This window comes from Phyllobates terribilis, unplaced genomic scaffold, assembly GCF_046119375.1.
Source record: "Phyllobates terribilis strain yellow unplaced genomic scaffold, ASM4611937v1 Scaffold_11__3_contigs__length_659146591, whole genome shotgun sequence".
Taxonomy (NCBI): Eukaryota; Metazoa; Chordata; class Amphibia; order Anura; family Dendrobatidae; genus Phyllobates; species Phyllobates terribilis.
This window is the reverse complement of record NW_027362771.1, coordinates 384,680,994-384,700,575: the sequence shown is the minus strand read 5'-3', so window position 1 is coordinate 384,700,575 and position 19,582 is coordinate 384,680,994.

The following is a 19,582-nucleotide window of genomic DNA, read 5'->3' as shown; positions in this document are numbered from 1 at the left end:
AGCGCTGCACGGCACCCATCCGTGAACAAAACAGTTTTGAAATCAGTCTTCATGTAATGTTTGGCCCACTGGAGCCGTTTCTGCTTGTGTGAAGTGGATAGAGGAGGTCGACAGGATGGCGTATGCACAGCTGCAAACCTCTGAAGGACCCTGCATCTTGTTGTTCGGGGGACGTTGGAGGCACCAGCAGCTTCAAAAACTTGTCTGCTGCTATGACAAGGCTTTTTTGCCGCTGCTCCTTTAACCTGACGTAATTGCCTGTAGGAAAGAGTCCTCAATTTGCCCTTATCAGCTCGCACACGTGTGTACTGTGAATCAGCTACATACTTCTTGATTGCCAAGACACTTCATCCTGATCATCGCACAATGTTGATTGTAGTCATGCCTTGACCTAAACACTCCACAATTTGTTGCTTCTCAGCAGCCGACACATCCTTTTTCTTTCCCATTTTGGCAGAAAATGTAGGCTGCTTAATAATGTGAGACAGCCTTCTTAAGTAGTCTTGCCTTTCATTGGACACACCTGCCCAACTAATTAGCACAGGTGTCTGCAATTGCTTACAGTGATATAAAGAGCCCTGACACACATCACCATCAATGAGTTTAACTGACAAACAAACAAATTCTTCCCTTATCACTCCTAAACACTTTTTGCATAATAATTTGGAACACAGTGTACATGTGCTTTTCCACAAAACACCAGTGGTTCACGTAGTGAATCTTACAGTTCTAACTTGCCAACCGTGGTCTGTATGGAGTTGTTCAATAAAGGGCCCAAAATTAAGATAACATAGATGGGAGAGGTCTCTATGAATAGGAATTCCTAAGTATTTAATACCCTGTGAGGGCCAGGCAAAGGGAAAGTTGAACTGGATGGAATCCTATATGGATTTGGGGAGGGAGACATCGAGGGCCTCAGACTTCGCTGCATTGATTTTAAAATTTGACCATGTAACAAAGTGATCTATTTCAGCCATAACAGCATGGATGGATATATGTGATTGAGTGATATATACTAGGACATCATCAGCAAATAGAGAGCACTTGTACTCGGTGCCTCCCACCTCAATCCACCTAATATTGGGGTTATGGCGAATTGATGAGAGCAGGTGCTCCGTCACTAGGATGTATAAGAGAGGGGACAGAGGACATCCCTGCCTTGTCCCATTGGTGATTGTGAAAGGTGATGAAAATGTTCTGATGCACCCCCTGGGCCTTGGGACACCCGGAGCCGGACCCTTTTTGGTGGATGCTGGTGGTTGTAGTCTTCGTGGCGGCGACCCGGTTCCGTGGCTCAGGGTGGTCAAACCAGTGGCGGAACTATTTATGTGGTTTTGATGTTTAAATGTCCGACTACGCCACCCGTGGATTGCGGTCAGAGTGAACCGCCGCTGCAGGGCAGACCGCTGAGGCTGGTGTTGTGTGTGCAGCAGAGCGTAGCATAACTCCCCACGGGAGGAGTATAGCCTCAGGGCAGTGTATGCGGAGGATGGGGGTGATGGTGCAGGGCAGCAGCAGTAACGACACGGAGTCAGTGATGCAGTCCAGGGCCTTTACTCACAGTTCTTATTATCCAGACCACGTCTGCAGGTAATGGCTGCCCACGTCGTACTGTGCTCACCAGGTGAGGGGCTCGGACAACTCCCAGATAACTTTGGAGCGCTTCACAGGACCCCCTTTGTGTGTCCTTTGTCTGGCCTTTCTTACCAACCCTTCTGTCCGGCTGCCTCGGGCCTTCTCTTGGTAAACTTGGCGCCAGTTTCCCTGACCCTATGTGGTGCCTTCCTAGCGGGTGTAGTGAGGGGCTGCGCCACATAAAATGTCACAGCCTCCGGTTTCTAGCTGAGGGTCGTTTCCTGCCTCCACTAGTTTCGGGGACCGGTCTCCCCCTTTGGCCTGACCCCTCCACGCAGGTGGATTCGGGCGTGCGGTGGCGACTCGCCCGTCCGCACCCCTGGGATCCCTTCATTCCTCATTCCTGGAGCCTTCTCTGCTCCTCTTCCTTCCTTCTCCCTCTTCCAGGCCTGGGCCTCTGTTACTAGGCCCGCCTCCGGAGCAGAGCACATGCAGAGCCCCTGCTCCCTGCCACTTCTGCTCAGACTTCTCTGCACTAAACTAAGATGGTGCCCACCTTTTATACTCCCTTCTCAATGCACCCAGGAACTGCTTCCTCCCTGCTCCTGCACTACAGGGTTCCCCTTCCTCAGTGTTCCCTCCCCCCACTCCAGCCAGGGACAGGGACTGTCGTGCCCATCTCAGAGGCATATTGGTCGCCCTGCCCCACGGCAATGTGGTGTAATGCATGCAGGTGTCGGGTCCTGATCCACACTCCATCCTTACCTGAGAGTGAGATATCACACCTCTGGGTGAGGTGCAATACCTCTGTAGCAACCGAGCCCTCAGGGTGCTACAGTTCCATTTATCTTCAGCCTAGGTGACGTATTGTGATACAGGGCCGTGATTTTGGCTATAAAAGGGTCCCCTAGACCCCTACCCCAAGCTTTTTAAGAGAATCATATATGGCGTGCCAGGAGACTCTATGGAATGCTTTCTCAGCATCCGAGAGTATCTAATTACAAATTTTTAACTGCATCTAGCCCAGGAAATACTTTGTGCCTAGTAGCAGTGTCTGCTAGTCAGCGGATTATCCCGGCTGTTAAGCAAGCTACACCACCTGTAGTTTGGACACTTAATTTTTTCAAAGGAAATGCTTCGGGACCACGGGATACTCAGTGAAGAGCATCAGGAGGCACCCCAAGGTATAGGGGCTGGGACTGGCAGTAGGATGCTTTGCGGTGGACAGCCGAGCTCGATCCTTATAAAAGCTTTTTAACTGCAGCAGCTTTAGTGGACGCTACTGGAGCTGGAATTACGCGGCTGCTGGCATGAGACTTGCCCTCCAATAGATCCTTGTAAATGGATTTAAAGTGTATTCATTCAAATTAGAGAGACAATTTAAATTAAAAAGCTTAGAGCTGCCTCCACCACAGGGGGGCTCGCTCGACCCACCAGCGGACAGGCACCAGTATTGGGAGAGGGGGGCTGGCCGTCAGGGTTCACCGCGGCTCTGGCACAAACCCGGCGACACGGAGGTGGCACGGGCAGGAGCGGACTGAACGTGTCGGCTTCTCACTTTTTGGATTTTAGAAGGGCATGACATGCCTATATCTGTGTCTCCCCCTCCTTTTACTCCTCCACCTCTTTTCTTTTCGCATGACTATATGTACTTGTCACTTTTCCATGTGTTAGTTGTGTCTTCTGAGCAGTTTGTCAGCTTTTGGACACCTTTGAAGGTGTTTTCTATGTGTTTCTATGTGTTTTTGTTTGCCTGCCATTGGTTTTAATGGTGTTCGAAGGTGTTCGACGAACAGTTCGGCGAACACACGGGTGTTCGACGAACCGAACCGAACTCGAACACTACGGGGGTGGCTCAACACTAATCTCTACAACAACTGTTAAGAGGAGACTTTGTGCAGCAGGCCTTCATGGTACAATAGCTGCTAGGAAACCACTGCTAAGGACAGGCAACAAGCAGAAGAGACTTGTTTGGGCTAAAGAACACAAGGAATGGACATTAGACCAGTGGAAATCTGTGCTTTGGTCTGATGAGTCCAAATTTGAGAATTTTGGTTCCAACCACCGTGTCTTTGTGCGACGCAGAAAAGGTGAACGGATGGACTCTACATGCCTGGTTCCCACCGTGAAGCGTGGAGGAGGAACTGTGATGGTGTGGGGGTGCTTTGCTGGTGACACTGTTGGGGATTTATTCAAAATTGAAGGCATATTGAACCAGCATGGCTATCACAGCATCTTACAGCGGCATGCTATTCCATCCTGTTTGCGTTTAGTTGGACCATCATTTATTTTTCAACAGGACAATGAGCCCAAACACATCTCCAGGCTGTGTAAGGGCTATTTGACCAAGAAGGAGAGTGATGGGGTGCTACGCCAGATGACCTGGCCCCCACAGTCACCAGACCTGAACCCAATCGAGATGGTTTGGGGTGAGCTGGACCACAGAGTGAAGGCAAAAGGGCCAACAAGTGCTAAGCATCTCTGGGAACTCCTTCAAGGTTGTTGGAAGACCATTTCCGGTGACTACCTCTTGAAGCTCATCAAGAGAATGCCAAGAGTGTGCAAAGCAGTCATCAAAGCAAAAGGTGGCTACTTTGAAGAACCTAGAATATAAGACATATTTTCAGTTGTTTCACACTTTTTTGTTAAGTATATAATTCCACATGTGTTAATTCATAGTTTTGATGTCTTCAGTGTGAACGTACAATTTTCATAGTCATGAAAACACAGAAAAATCTTTAAATGAGAAGGTGTGTCCAAACTTTTGGTCTGTACTGTAGGTCATGTGTCCGTATAATGTGTATACGTGTAGGTTATGTGTCCGTATAACGTGTATACGTGTAGGTCATGTGTCCGTATAACGTGTATACGTGTAGGTCATGTGTCCGTGTAACGTATATACGTGTAGGTCATGTGTCCGTGTAACGTGTATACGTGTACGTCATGTGTCCGTGTAACGTGTATACGTGTACGTCATGTGTCCGTGTAACGTGTATACGTATAGGTCATGTGTCCGTATAATGTGTATACGTGTAGGTCATGTGTCCGTATAACGTGTATACAGGTGCATCTCACTAAATTAGAATATCATCAAAAAGTTCATTTATTTCAGTTCTTCAATACAAATAGTGAAACTCATATATTATATAGAGTCATTACAAACAGAGTGATCTATTTCAAGTGTTTATTTCTTTTAATGTTGATTATGGCTTACAGCCAATAAAAACACAATCGCATGTGCTATATACACAGCAATGCCACAGTATTGCTGTATATAGCAAAAATCATAGTCCCCTATTAACACCAAACACGGGTTGGCTTTCACAGGAGTACCGTCATAACAGTCCCAGGGGTCTTCAGCAGACCCCTGGTCATCATGGCAACCCACTGGTGCCCCACAATCAAGTGACATGAGCTCTGATGGACAGATAAAACGACGTGCCCCCCTGCAGACGCACAGTAAATACCACTGTCCACCTGCGGCTGTTAGAGGCAGATAATGGCTGATTATCACAACTATCATCTGCCAGTAAAGTCAGGGAGTCACCATATGATGTACCCAGAGCATTATTTGTGTCAGTAAGGGGTTAAAATCAGAAAAAAAATTGAAATACCAGAACAGCCATTTTTCGGTCACAGCACTTCCTCAAAAAATGCAATAAAAAGCGATCTAAAAGTCCTATATACCACAAAAGGGTATCAATAAAAACGTCAGCTCAGCGTGCAAAAAAAATCCTCACCCAGCTCTATAGACACAAAAATAAAAAAAAGTTACATGTCTCGGAAAATGGCTAAACACACATTTTTGGGTTTTTTTTGTTTTGTTTTTAAACAAGGTTTTGAATTTTTTTTCGCCAATAAGATTAAAATTGGCGTAAGCACACTGACCTGGAGAATTATTTTACCATGTCGTTTTTACTGCAGAATGAATTCCATAAAAACAAAATCCAAAGAACAATGGTAGAACTGCTTTTTCTTTTTTTTCTTTTTCTTTTATTACATTTCACCGCACTTGGAACTTTTTCCCATTATATTATACTAGATGGTGGCCCGATTCTAATGCATCGGGTATTCTAGAATATGTATGCGGCTGACCGGGCGCAATCAGCAAAACGGTGTTTAAATTTGGCGGCAAGATCGGTGATTGGTCGCGGCCGCCACCCGTGACCAATCAGCGAACTGTGTTAGTGAGGACCGGAGAGCTTGTCTAAATTTGGCGATAAAATCGACCAATCAGCAGAGCGTTGTTAAATTTGGCGGCAATCTCGCTGATTGGTCTCGGCCGGCCTTAAAAGATACTGGTGTACTGGCAATTGAAGCCACAAAAAAAGGTTGCATTGGCATTACTGACGATAGGAGCACTGGCACTTTATATATATTTTGATTTCCCATTTTTATCTTCCCACCCACTAAATTTGGCTGCGCACAGTATGCACAGGAGCATTTCTGCTACATAGAGGTGATCTGCTGATCACCTCTATGTAGCAGAGGCGATCAGACAAGTGCTGCTTCTAGTCACCTATGGAGACTATAGAAGCACGCAAAAAATGAAAAAAAAAAAGTTTTTAAAAAAATATAAAAGTTTAAATCACCCCCCTTTCGCCCCATTCAAAATAAAACAATTAAAAAAACCACATACACATATTTGGTATTGCCACGTTCAGAATCACCCGATCTATCAATATAAAAAAAATAATAATCCGATAGGTAAACAGTGCAACGAGACAAAAATTCTAAACGCCAGAATTACGTTTTTTGGTCGCCGCAACATTGCAATAAAATGCAATAACGGGTGATCAAAACATCGGATCTATCCCAAAATGCTATCAATAAAAAATAAATAAGCCCTCACTTGGAGAATAATAATGGCAGGTCAGTTTTAGCATTCAGTGAACGTGGTCAAAAAAATAAAATAAAAAAAACATCTGTGGTATTGCCCTTTTTTTGCAATTTCACCGCACTTGGAATTTTTTTCCCGTTTTCCCGTACATGATATGGTAAAACCAGTAATGTCGTTCAAAAGTACAACTCGTCCCGCAAAAAATAAGCCCTCACACGACCATATTGACCAAAAAATAAAAACGCTATGGCTCTGGGGAACAAGGGGAGCAAAAAACGAAAATGCAAAAACAGAAAATCCCAGGGTTGCGAAGGGGTTAAGGTTTTTAAAAAAAAAGTGTTGTGCCCTGGGCCAGGTTCAGACGGCTGTATTCCACAGTCCACGTATGAACCAAAATGCCTGGACCAACCTGAAATCTCTTGGACCCCAACTCAGCAGTCTCATAAATGCCTCTAAAGCTGTTGAGTCCAGGTCTGGAGACCAGCGATCAGTCGGTCCATAAGTGGACTGTAGAATATGGCCGTCTGAACCTGGCCTTAGGCTACTTCACATCTGCATTCTGACATTTTGTTTCTTGGTTCTTTTTTTAAAAGTAGAAAAAATTAAATGAATGTCTAAAACTGATACAATGGAAAGGAGAAGGACCCAATTGATTATTATGGAGTGCTGGGTTCCGCTATATTTCTGTTTTTATTATGGAAGTAAAAGAGCATCATGCAGAAGTTTTATTTTCCACCATAAAACTGACACTCAACGGAACCCAGACACATCCCATAATAATCAATGGGTTCCCACGGTTTCCATTTGTATTAGTTCTGCAACTATTTGACTTAAGACATTCTGTTTCTTTCTAAAACCAGATGAAAAAGAATGTACATATGCATATGGGAACATGGTCTAACTATGATATAACATCCCTTACATTCATTGTTTTTGCCAATGCGATGCACAATTACCGTATTTTTCGGCTTATTAAGACGCACTTTTTTCCTCAAACGTTGGAGGAAAGTGGGGTGTGCGTCTTATAGTCCAGATGTACGGTTGTGGAGTGTTGTCTGGCTGTGGATGGTGAGGGGGGAGGGAGCGGCGGAAAAGCGGGTTACAGGAGGCAGGAGTCGGCTGCAGCAGCTAACACTGTGCCCGTTGATAAAGAAAATGAATATTCAATGCTCCCCATGTCCATAGTCCCGCCCACCTCTATGCACAGAAGCTGGCAGTGGGAGGGACTATGGGCATGTGGAGCAGTGAGTATTCATGCTCTTTAATAGCCATCACACTGTTAGCCGCCAGCACCTGCAGCTGCTCGGCGATCACGTGTGCCCGCTACTAAAGAGCATGAATGTTCACTGCTGCACATGCCCATAGTCCCTCCCACTGCCAGCTTCAGTGCATAGAGGTGGGCGGCACTATGGGCTTGAGGAGCAGTGAATATTCCGGCAGCTGACCTCAGTGTGCGAGGGCGCATGTCAGTGACATCATGCGCTGCTCACACACTGATGTCAGCTGGTGGCATCAGAATAGAACACCGCTGGATCAGAGGGAAGGTGAGTAGAATCCTTTATTATTTTTGTGTGTGCTGCGTGATGGGGCCATGTATACCCGGATGGGGATGGGGGTGTGTCCTATATAACAGGATGGGGATGTGGGGAGGTGCCATATCTACCAGGATGGGAAGGTGCCATATATACCAGGATGGGGATGTGGGGGGGTGCCATGCATACCAGGATGGGGATGGGGGCCATGTATTTCAGGATGGGGGGGCATATATACCAGGAAGGGGGATATTAGTTCAGAATTGGGAGACGTTACCCCTATAACAGGGTCAGCAGCAGACCTTCCCTCCTTCCATAACAGGGCATCATGACCCCATTTTTTGCCTCAATTTTTTTTCTATTTTCCTCCTCTAAATCCTAGGTGCATCTTATGGTCCGGTATGACTTCTAGTCCGAAAATAGTGGAAAGGAGTTTCAATGCAACGCACTTTTTTCCCAACATGTTGCACGTATCTGCACTTTGGTTTGGTTCTGTTGCCGCAAATAGTTACTGTTAACTGTCGTGTTACATGGGACTGTAGGTTTCATCTACATTATCTGTACTCAGAGAGCTATCATTATGCTATCAGTGGTGTTACATATTTTTGTTAGGGGAGGGGTAGGATGCAACGTTTATGACTCGGGGCTTGGGCCCCTGATCTTTTCTGACCATAGCAACGCCGCTGACTAGTGCTCTCCTATTGGCCAAGAGCGAGCCACCCTCGAATGGGAAGGGGTAGAGGATGACCATGGTAACCAGCAACAGGTTATTTGTCCGTGCTATTTAGTTACACATGAGACAGTGTTGAGAAAGGTTGTGTGACACACTATATAGCGAAATATATTCCGAAAGTCTGTGTACAAACGGTTAGCAGAATTTATTTTTTACACCCTTGTTTCCTTTTTTTTACAGATCATGTCTGTCTATTTCTTGTCGTAAGTGCCTAAACAGCATTGATTTCTTTTGTTAAATCTGTCAGTTTCACCATTCCTAGTCAAAGGATGAACGTCAGCACATTTGTCAAGCAAGCCTATTTTGCATATTTCAAAGTAAAACTAGGTGATCAAGATAAGTCTTAGCCCCTCACAAGGTGTGCAAGCAGTGTGTCGAGAGTTTATGGATGTCGACGAAAGGGAACACATGATAATATGCCATTTGGTATTCCTATGGTTTGGCAAGAGCCAAGATATCGTTCCAGTGACTGTTACTTTTTTAATGTGAAAAGTTCAGGATATAACGAGAAAAATAAATATAAAATAGAGTATCCTAGTCTACCATCAGATATACGTCCAGTGCCTCATTCAGCTGAAATTCCAGTGCCAGTTTTCTTTGAACTACCCTCTGTTCAAGAATAGCATTTTGGTGAAGAACAAAGTGACAACAATGATGAAGATTTTGAAATTGAAGATGTCTCAGTAGGTAAGGGGTGAGACCAGCATGAGCTGAACATTTTTGGACTATAAAAGAAAGCTTCAGAACTCCTAGCATCAATACTGCATGACAAAAACTTCCTTGAAAAAATAGAGCAATTTCTACAATACTTTAGAAGGGACAGTGGCTTTGTGTATTGTCATAACATACATGGTTTGATTCAGGAATTGGAAGTTCCAATCTATAACTCAAATGAATGGCGACTGTTCATCGAAAGCTCAGAGCGGAGCTTAAAGGAACCTATCACCAGCAAAAATGCTATTAACCTGAAGATATGGGCTTCATTTGCTGGTTAATAGCATTACTAACCTGGTCTGGTTCAGTCGCTGCTCTGAGAATGCAGAGCAGCGGCTGTAACTGCGTCCCCAGCCCTGACTGACACTGGCTTTGCATTGGGTCGGCTGTCAGTCAGTGCCAAGGGCGTGGTTACAGCCGCCGCTCTGTATTCTCAAAGCGGTGACTGAACCAGGGATCACAGGATTTTATCTCTTTTATACACCCTAAAATCTTGTTTGCTTTTTGAAGCTGCTGCTTGACATTGAGTACTGCTGCCCAGCTTACTTGTAACCAGAATACCCAAATCCTTCTCCTGCTCTGTACTCCCGAGTAAACTTCCATTTAATGTATATGCAGCAATGGGATTACCTCATCCTAGGTGCACTATTCTACATAAAGTGGGTATGGAAAGTATTCAGACCCATTTACATTTTTCACTCTTTGTTTCATTGCAGCCATTTGGTAAATTCTAAAAAGTTCATTATTTTTCTCATTAAAGTACACTGCACCCCATCTTGACTGAAAAAAAACAGAAATGTAGACATTTTTGTAAATTTATTAAAAAAGAAAAACTGAAATATCACATGGTCATAAATATTCAGACCCTTTGCTCAGACACTCATATGTGTCATATGCTGTCCATTTCCTTGTGATACCCCTTGAGATGGTTCTACTCCTTCATTGGAGTCCAGCTGTGTTTAATTAAACTGATAGGACTTGATTTGGAAAGGCACACACCTGTCTATATAAGGCCTCACAGTGCATGTCAGACCAAATGAGAATCATGAGCTCAAAGGAACTGCCCAAGGAGCTCAGAGACAGAATTGTGGCAAGGCACAGATCTGGCCAAGGTTGCAAAATAATTTCTGCATTACTCAAGGTTCCTAATAGCATAGTGGCCTCCATAATCCTTAAATGGAAGATGTTTGGGACCACCAGAAGTCTTCCTAGACCTGGCCCTCCAGCCAAACTGAGCAATTGTGGGAGAAGAGCCTTGGTGAGAGAGGTAAAGAAGAACCCGAAGATCACTGTGGCTAAGCTCCAGAGATGTAGTAGGGAGATGGGAGAAAGTTCCACAAAGTCAACTATCACTGCAGCCCTCCACCAGTTGGGCCTTTATGGCAGAGTGGCCTGACGGAAGCCTCTCCTCAGTGCAAGACATATGAAAGCCCGCATAGAGTTTGCTTAAAAACACATGAAGGACTCCCAGACTAGAAGAAATAAGATTCTCTGGTCTGATGAGACGAAGATAGAACTTTTTGGTGATAATTAGGGTTGAGGGAGTATATTCTGTCCGAGTATGCTCGGGCCGAGCTCCGATTATTTATAGCTGCTCGGTGATAAGGTTAAATCGCTCCCATGTGCATGATTTGCAACTGTTTGACAGCTTTATTACATGTGAGGAATGTCTATTTCTTACACATTCCTAAAATGTAATAAAACTGTCAAACAGTTGCAAATCATGCACACGTGAGCAATTTAACCTTATCACCGAGAAGCTATAAATACTCGGAGCTCGGCCCGAGCATACTCAGCGAAAGGGTTAATAGAACATACTCGCTCAACACTAGTGATAATTCTAAGCGGTATGTGTGGAGAAAACCAGGCACTGCTCATGACCTGCCCAATACAATCCCAACAGTGAAACATGGTGGTGGCAGCATCATGTTATGGGGGTGTTTTTCAGCTGCAGGGACAGGACGACTGATTGCAATTGAAGGAAACATGAATGCAGCCAAGTACAGAGATATCCTGGATGAAAACCTCTTCTAGAGTGCTCTGGACCTCAGACTTGGCCGAAGGTTCACCTTCCAGCAAGACAATGACCCTAAGCACACAGATAAAATAACAAAGGAGTGGCTTCAGAACAACTCTGTGACCATTCTTGACTAGCCCAGCCAGAGCCCTGACCTAAACCCAATTGAGGATCTCTGGAGAGACCTGAAAATGGCTGTCCACCAACGTTTACCATTCAACCTGACGGAACTGGAGAGGATCTGCAAGGAAGAATGGCAGAGGATCCCCAAATGCAGGTGTGAAAAACTCATTGCATCATTCCAAAGAAGATTCATGGCTGTACTAGTGCAAAAGGGTGCTTCTACTCAATACTGAGCAAAGGGTCTGAATACTTATGACCATGTGATATTTCAGTTTTTCTTTTTTAATAAATTTGCAAAAAGTTCTACATTTCTGTTTTTTTTCAGACAAGATGGGTTGCAGAGTCTACTTTAATGAGAAAAAAAATATCTTTTTAGTATTTACCAAATGGCTGCAATGAAACAAAGAGTGAAAAATTTAAAGGGGTCTGAATACTTTCCGTACCCACTGTATATCAATATTAAACCTCATATGCAAAGTGTTTGCCCATTCAGACATGTCATGCAGATTGGTTTGTAATATTTTACTGTCAAGGTCAGTTTTTAATATCTTACATAAGTTTGGTCTGATTAGCAAATACTGAGACTTTACGCTCAATCCCGTCTATTAAAGGGGTTGCCTGGTTTAAAATGAAAAGTCTTCAGTCATTCACTGTGCTCTGCTAGGATCTGCCATTCTCTGCCCCGGGAACAAAGGTCAGGTATGCAATACGCATAGTCTGGGGTAAAACCCATGTAGTGAGCGCGGCCTCGCTCCATACACTTGTATTGAGCGAGGCCACGCCCACTAGACAGATTCTGCCCAGGAGTATGCATATCGCTTACATGACCTCCGTTCCCGGGGCAGAGAATGGCGAATCCTCGCAGCACACAGTGCGTCCGTTGGGAGGATTCAAAAGTGCAGTGACACAGAGTGATTGCAGACTTTTCATTTTAGATTGGACAACCTCTTTAATAAAGAGATTAAAAAGAATCGGTCCTAGAACAGATCCCTGCGGTACCCCACTGCTGACTGTCCTATTTAAAGAATGTACCATTTATGACAACTTTGTTTCCTGTCATTTAGCCAATTCCTTACCCATCTGCATATAGTTTCCCTAGTCCCTGCTTCTGGAGCTTAAGTATAAGTTTATTGTGTGGTACAGTATCAAGTGCCTTTGCAGAGTCCAGATAAATCACATCAGCCGCAAACCCAACATGTTTCTTTCATGAATCCATGCTGGTTGTCAGTTATTGCGTTGTTTTCTGCAATACATTTCTGCAGGTTATCTCTTATAATGCCCTCAAAAACTGCACACTACTGATGACGGACTCACCGAACAGTAGTTGACTGGATCCACCTTCTTACCTTTCTTAAATATCAGTACCACGTCAGCCATCCTCCAGTCCTGTGGCTCCAACCCTGTGGCACCAACCCTGTTACAAGAGAGTCTTAGAATATGAGATACATTGGTCTGTCAATTACTGAGCTCAATTCCCGCAATATCTATTGATGAATGCCATCTGGTCCTGGGGATTTATGAATATTTAATTTGTTTAGATGCAGTTGTACATCTTCTTGTGTTATATTTTTTTTATATCAGATGGTGAACTTAGATTTTTGTCTTGCTGAATATGGATGAAAAGTGTGTGGTTAATATCTCAGCCTTTTTTTTGTCCTCTATAATTATCATCATGTTTTAAGAGGCCGATACCATTCATTTTTTCCTTTGGCATTAATATATTTAGAACATTTTGGGGGATTTATTTTAATGTCGTTGGCGATTTGTTTTTCAGAAGCTAACTTTGCTAGCTTGATTTCTTTTTTACATTTCTTATTGAGATCTTTATACTTCTTGTTTTTGTCTTATTATACTTTGTACGGTCTTATTTATCCATAGTGGCTTCTTTTTATTTCTGGACATTTTTATTACAAGAGAAGGTATAAGCTTTCTACAGGATATCAGTAGTATATCTTTAAACATGACCCATTTGTGATCGGTACCTCCAGTTACCAGGACTTGAGCCTATTCTACAAGATTAAGTTCTTTCCTTAATTTATTGAAATCCGCTTTCCTAAACTTCCAGATTTTTGCATTTTCCTTTTGAAATGTTTAATTGAATTTTACAATTGTTTATAATTCAAAGACCTTGTCAAGGATTTTCTTGGAAATACACGAGCAAACAATTACACCAAAAGTGTCCAGAAACTCTTGGAGAGCTACAAAATGCTTTGTTGTAACATGAGCATCAATGCACATTTTCTGCATAACCATCTTGCTAACTTCCTTGAAAAGCTTGTTGCAGTCAGTGATGAGCAAGGTGAACGATTCCACCAAGAATTAAAGGTCATTGAGGGACAGTATCAGGGTAGATGGGATATACATATGATGACTATTGTTTGAGAATCAGGTGAGATTGTCCACAGATTGAACATTTCAGTCAAAGCTATAAGCGTAAATTTTTACCTTAACTACTACCTAACTTTACTACTTGCACACAATTTGACTTACAGTAACAACATATGAACAACATAATCACAAACGAGTGTCAGATCTAACACATGAAAATTGTGTTTCCCAGATGGTTTCTTCTGATGAACAGCAATCTTCAAGTCTGACCACAGATTATCAATTGGATTAAGGTCTGAGCTTTGACTAGGTCACTTTAAAACATTTAGACGTTTCCCCTTAAACCACTTGAATGTTGCTTTAGCAGTATTCTTTGGGTCATTGTCTTGTTGTAAGGTGAACCTCCGTCCCAGTCTCAAATCACTGACAGACTGAAACAGGTTTTGCTCAAGAATATCCCTGTATTTTGCTCCATCCATCTTCCCCTTAAAGGGGATGTCCGGGACTTAAAAAATATATATACAGTACAGACCAAAAGTTTGGACACACCTTCTCATTTAAAGCTCATCAAGAGAATGCCAAGAGTGTGCAAAGCAGTCATCAAAGCAAACGGTGGCTACTTTAAAGAACCAAGAATATAAGACATATTTTCAGTTGTTTCACACTTTTTTGTTAAGTATATAATTTCACATGTGTTAATTCATAGTTTTTATGCCTTCAGTGTGAATGTACCATTTTCAAAGTCATGAAAATACAGAAAAATCATTAAATGAGAAGGTGTGTCCAAACTTTTGGTCTGTACTGTACACTGCTCAAAAAAAATAAAGGGAACACTCAAATAACACATCCTAGATCTGAATGAATGAAATATTCTCATTGAGTACTTTGTTCTGTACAAAGTTGAATGTGCTGACAACAAAATCACACAAAAATCATCAATGGAAATCAAATTTATTAACCAATGGAGGTCTGGATTTGGAGTCACCCCCAAAATTAAAGTGGAAAAACACACTACAGGCTGATCCAACTTTGATGTAATGTCCTTAAAACAAGTCAAAATGAGGCTCAGTATTGTGTGTGGCCTCCACGTGCCTGTATGACCTCCCTACAACGCCTGGGCATGCTCCTGATGAGGTTGCGGATGGTCTTCTGTGGGATCTCCTCACAGACCTGGACTAAAGCATCCGCCAACTCCGGGACAGTCTGTGGTGCAACGTGACGATGGTGGATGGAGCAAGACATGATGTCCCAAATGTGCTCAATCGGATTCAGTTCTGGGGAACGGGCAGGCCGGTCCATAGCTTCAATGCCTTCATCTTGCAGGAACTGCTGACAAACTCCAGCCACATGAGATCTAGAATTGTCCTGCATTAGGAGGAACCCAGGGCCAACCGCACCAGCATATGGTCTCACAAGGGGTCTGAGTATCTCATCTTGGTACCTAATGGCAGTCAGGCTACCTCTGGCAAGCACATGGAGGGCTGTGCTGCTGTCACGCTGTCTCTGTATACTGGAGGTAGGGGGCCTAAGCAGACCCTAAGCTGGGGCCCTGACTAATCCCTCAACCTGGAGGTACTGTTAAAGGTACAGAGGTCCAGGCTGCCAGCGTAACCCCTACCTCCTGGGGATCCCTGCACCTAAGTAATCTAGTCCTGAGAAGGACCCCGATCACAACAAAAGGGGACAAGTAATAATATGCCCACACACAGTACTTAGACGAACGAGACAGTACAAGGGAAAAACCAAAACCACCTTGCATACAAAAACTACACAACTACAACAGAGGGAACACCAACGGGAAAGGAGATAAATGATAAAGCGAGGAAGGGAAAAAACACTCCAAATACACTTATCTCAGAAACTCCAAATACCACGATCCGCTCTGTTAGTCTGCATGAAATGCTGTCACCGACACTTCCCAAACAGACCAGCAGGCATTTGAAGGAGTCTCACTACAGCAGCATTGATTGCAGCTGGGCGAGGCTGGACCTCGTCTAGCACAGAGAGAGAGAATTAACTCCCTCACTGCCGAAAACACAAAGCACCAAAAAGTCAGCTGCGAGAAGTCAGGCTGTGTAATCGTGACGATCTTCGTGGCGACACACCCGTGACAGTACCCCCCCTTCTACGAGGGGCCTCCGGACCCTCAGGGCCAGGTTTATCCGGGTGAGTCGTGTGGAAGGCCCGAACTAATCGGTCTGCGTTAATATCCGACGCAGGAACCCACATCCTCTCCTCAGGACCATACCCTTTCCAATGAACCAGGTACTGAAGGGACCGGCGATTAAAGCGTGAATCAATGACCCTCGATACCTGGAACTCCAAGTTACCATTGACCACCACTGGAGGGGGAGGTAAAGGTGACGGTACCACCGGCGCCACATACCTCTTAAGCAACGATCTGTGGAACACGTTGTGAATTTTAAACGTAGGGGGGAGGTCAAGACGGAATGCCACCGGATTAATAATAGAACTGATTCTGTACGGCCCGATGAACCTGGGACCCAGCTTCCAGGAGGGAACCTTAAGTTTAATATTCCTGGTAGACAACCATACCCGATCGTTCACACTTAGGTCCGGACCAGACACTCTCCTCCTATCAGCCATACGTTTGTATCGGTTCCCCATAGTATTCAGATTCTTCAGCACCCCTCTCCATACTGAAGCGAGTGATGAGGAAAATCGTTCCTCCTCAGGAACCCCCGAAGAGCCCCCCCTACTGAAAGTACAAAACTGGGGGTGAAAACCATATGCCCCAAAAAACGGGGACTTACCAGTGGACTCGCTCCGCCTATTATTAAGAGCAAACTCTGCCAGAGGTAAGAAAGAAGCCCAGTCCTCCTGGTTCTCTGACACAAAACACCGGAGATATGTCTCCAAGCTCTGGTTCATACGTTCCGTCTGACCATTGGTCTGAGGATGAAAAGCCGATGAGAATGACAAATGCATCCCCCGCCGTGCACAAAACGCCTTCCAGAACTTGGACACAAACTGAGACCCCCGATCAGACACCACCTCGGAGGGTACCCCGTGAAGCCTCACAATCTCCCCAATGAACACCTGCGCAAGAGTTTTAGCATTAGGGAGAGCCGGAAGAGCGATAAAATGTGCCATCTTGCTGAACCTGTCCACTACAACGAGTATGACCGTTTTACCCGAAGACGGAGGGAGGTCCGTAATAAAGTCCATAGACAGATGAGTCCAAGGACGCTCCGGGATCTTCAAAGGTAAGAGGGCCCCAGACGGACGGGTATGTGAGGTCTTAGAGCGCGCACAAACCCCACAGGACGCGACAAAAGTTACCACCTCCTTATGTAAGTTAGGCCACCAAAACCGACGCGAGAGGAGATCCACAGTTGCTTTACTCCCCGGGTGTCCTGCCAAAACTGAGTTATGGTGTGCCTCGATCACCTTTTGTCGCAACTGATCTGGAACAAACAGTCTCCCCGGAGGTCCAACAGGGGCGTCCCCCTGAGCCTCCAATACCTCCTCCTCTAGCTCAGAGCATACTGCCGAAACCACCACCCCCTCCTGAAGGATAGGAATCGGGTCGTCCGTATTCCCGGCCCCAGGGAAACTACGAGATAAGGCATCCGCCTTTACATTTTTTGACCCAGGACGATATGTAACGACAAAATTAAACCTGGTAAAAAACAATGACCACCTAGCTTGTCTGGGATTCAGACGTTTCGCGGACTCCAGATATAGCAGGTTCTTGTGATCGGTGATGACGGTGACCGGATGGACTGCCCCCTCCAAAAAATGGCGCCACTCCTCAAAAGCTAACTTAATGGCCAAGAGTTCCCTATTGCCGACATCGTAATTCCTCTCAGCGGACGACAATTTTTTAGAGAAAAAGGCGCACGGATGCCACTTACCAGGGGACGAACCCTGTGACAATACTGCTCCCACCCCTACCTCGGAAGCGTCTACCTCTACAATGAATGGCTGTGACGCATCAGGTTGAATGAGTATGGGTGCCGAGGCAAAACATTTTTTCAAGGAGGAGAATGCTTGACAAGCCTTGTCAGACCACCTAGAAAAATCCGTCCCCTTTTTAGTCATGTCTGTGAGAGGCTTAACCATGGACGAGAAATTACGAATGAGCTTCCGGTAATAATTAGCAAACCCCAGGAAACGTTGTAGTGCCTTAAGATTCTCTGGCCGATCCCACTCAAGAACTGCCCGCACTTTCCCAGGGTCCATACGAAAACCGGACGCTGAAACCAGGAAGCCTAAAAACTGGAGTTCCTGTACGGCGAACACACACTTTTCCCATTTGGCATACAGTTTATTATCCCGCAAGATCTGTAACACCTGCCTAACGTGCTCCTGATGAGACACCAGATCCGGCGAGTAAATTAAGATATCATCCAGATATATGACAACAAACTGTCCCACCAGGCGGCGAAAAATGTCATTAACAAAGTGTTGGAACACCGCCGGGGCATTAGTCAGACCGATTGGCATGACAAGGTTCTCATAATGCCCCTCCGGAGTGTTAAACGCAGTCTTCCACTCATCCCCCTCCTTCATCCTAATCAGATTGTACGCCCCCCTGAGATCCAACTTAGAGAACCATTTGGCGCCCACGATCTGATTAAATAGATCGGGAATAAGTGGGAGCGGATACGGATCTCGGACCGTAATCCGATTAAGTTCACGGAAATCCAGGCAAGGGCGTAGGCCTCCATCTTTCTTCTTAACAAAGAAGAACCCCGCAGCCACCGGTGAAGATGAAGGTCTAATATGCCCCTTAGCCAGACTTTCTGAAATATAATCCTTCATGGCCTGCCTCTCAGGACCAGAAAGGTTATACAACCTAGCTTTAGGTAACTTGGCCTCAGGGAGCAGTTTTACAGAACAGTCATACTCGCGATGAGGAGGTAGTTCCTGACACCCTTTCTCCGAGAATACATCCTCAAAGTCCGCCAGAAATGGAGGTAAGACCCAAGGAGTAACCGCACCGATGACCGTGTTCATGCAGTTTTTATTACAGAATTTACTCCATTGGCTTATCTCTCTGGTTTGCCAATTAATAACCGGGTTATGCTTAGTTAACCAAGGAAGGCCCAACACTATAGGAGTGGGAAGACCCTCCAACACGTAGCAAGACAACAGTTCTTTATGTATCGCCCCCCACTTGAAGTTTTACGTCATGCACAGCTTGCAAAAAACTTCCCTGACCGAGAGGCCTGGCATCGATCGAGAATATGGGGATGGGTTTAGCCAACTCACTCAATCGCATACCTTGAACCCGGGCAAACCGAGCATCAACCAGATTAGCCCCGGCCCCACTATCCAGAAGAACAGATATCCTCTCAGTTCTCGTACCCACCACCACCTCCGCCGGTACGAGAAACTGAGACGAACCTAGGGACGAAATACCTACTCCCAGATTGCCGTCCACCACACAACCTGGGATCAACAGTTTACCGACGACTCTTCACTCTGCAAGGGACGGGATGGACACCCCCCAATAAAATGTCCCTTTCTCCCGCAGAAGAAACACCTTCCTGTCTTATGGCGCACCACCGGTCCCCTCCCCCGAAATGATGTCCCTCCTAATTGCATAGGCTCCTCTGGACTGACCAGGGGAACCACCATATGAGGGGACCTTGTAGGAGGTGGAGTCATCACAGGGGGTAGAGTTATCCCGCACCTCTCCCGAAGCCGTCTGTCAACGCGAATAGCAAGGGCCATAGCGGCTTCCAGTGACG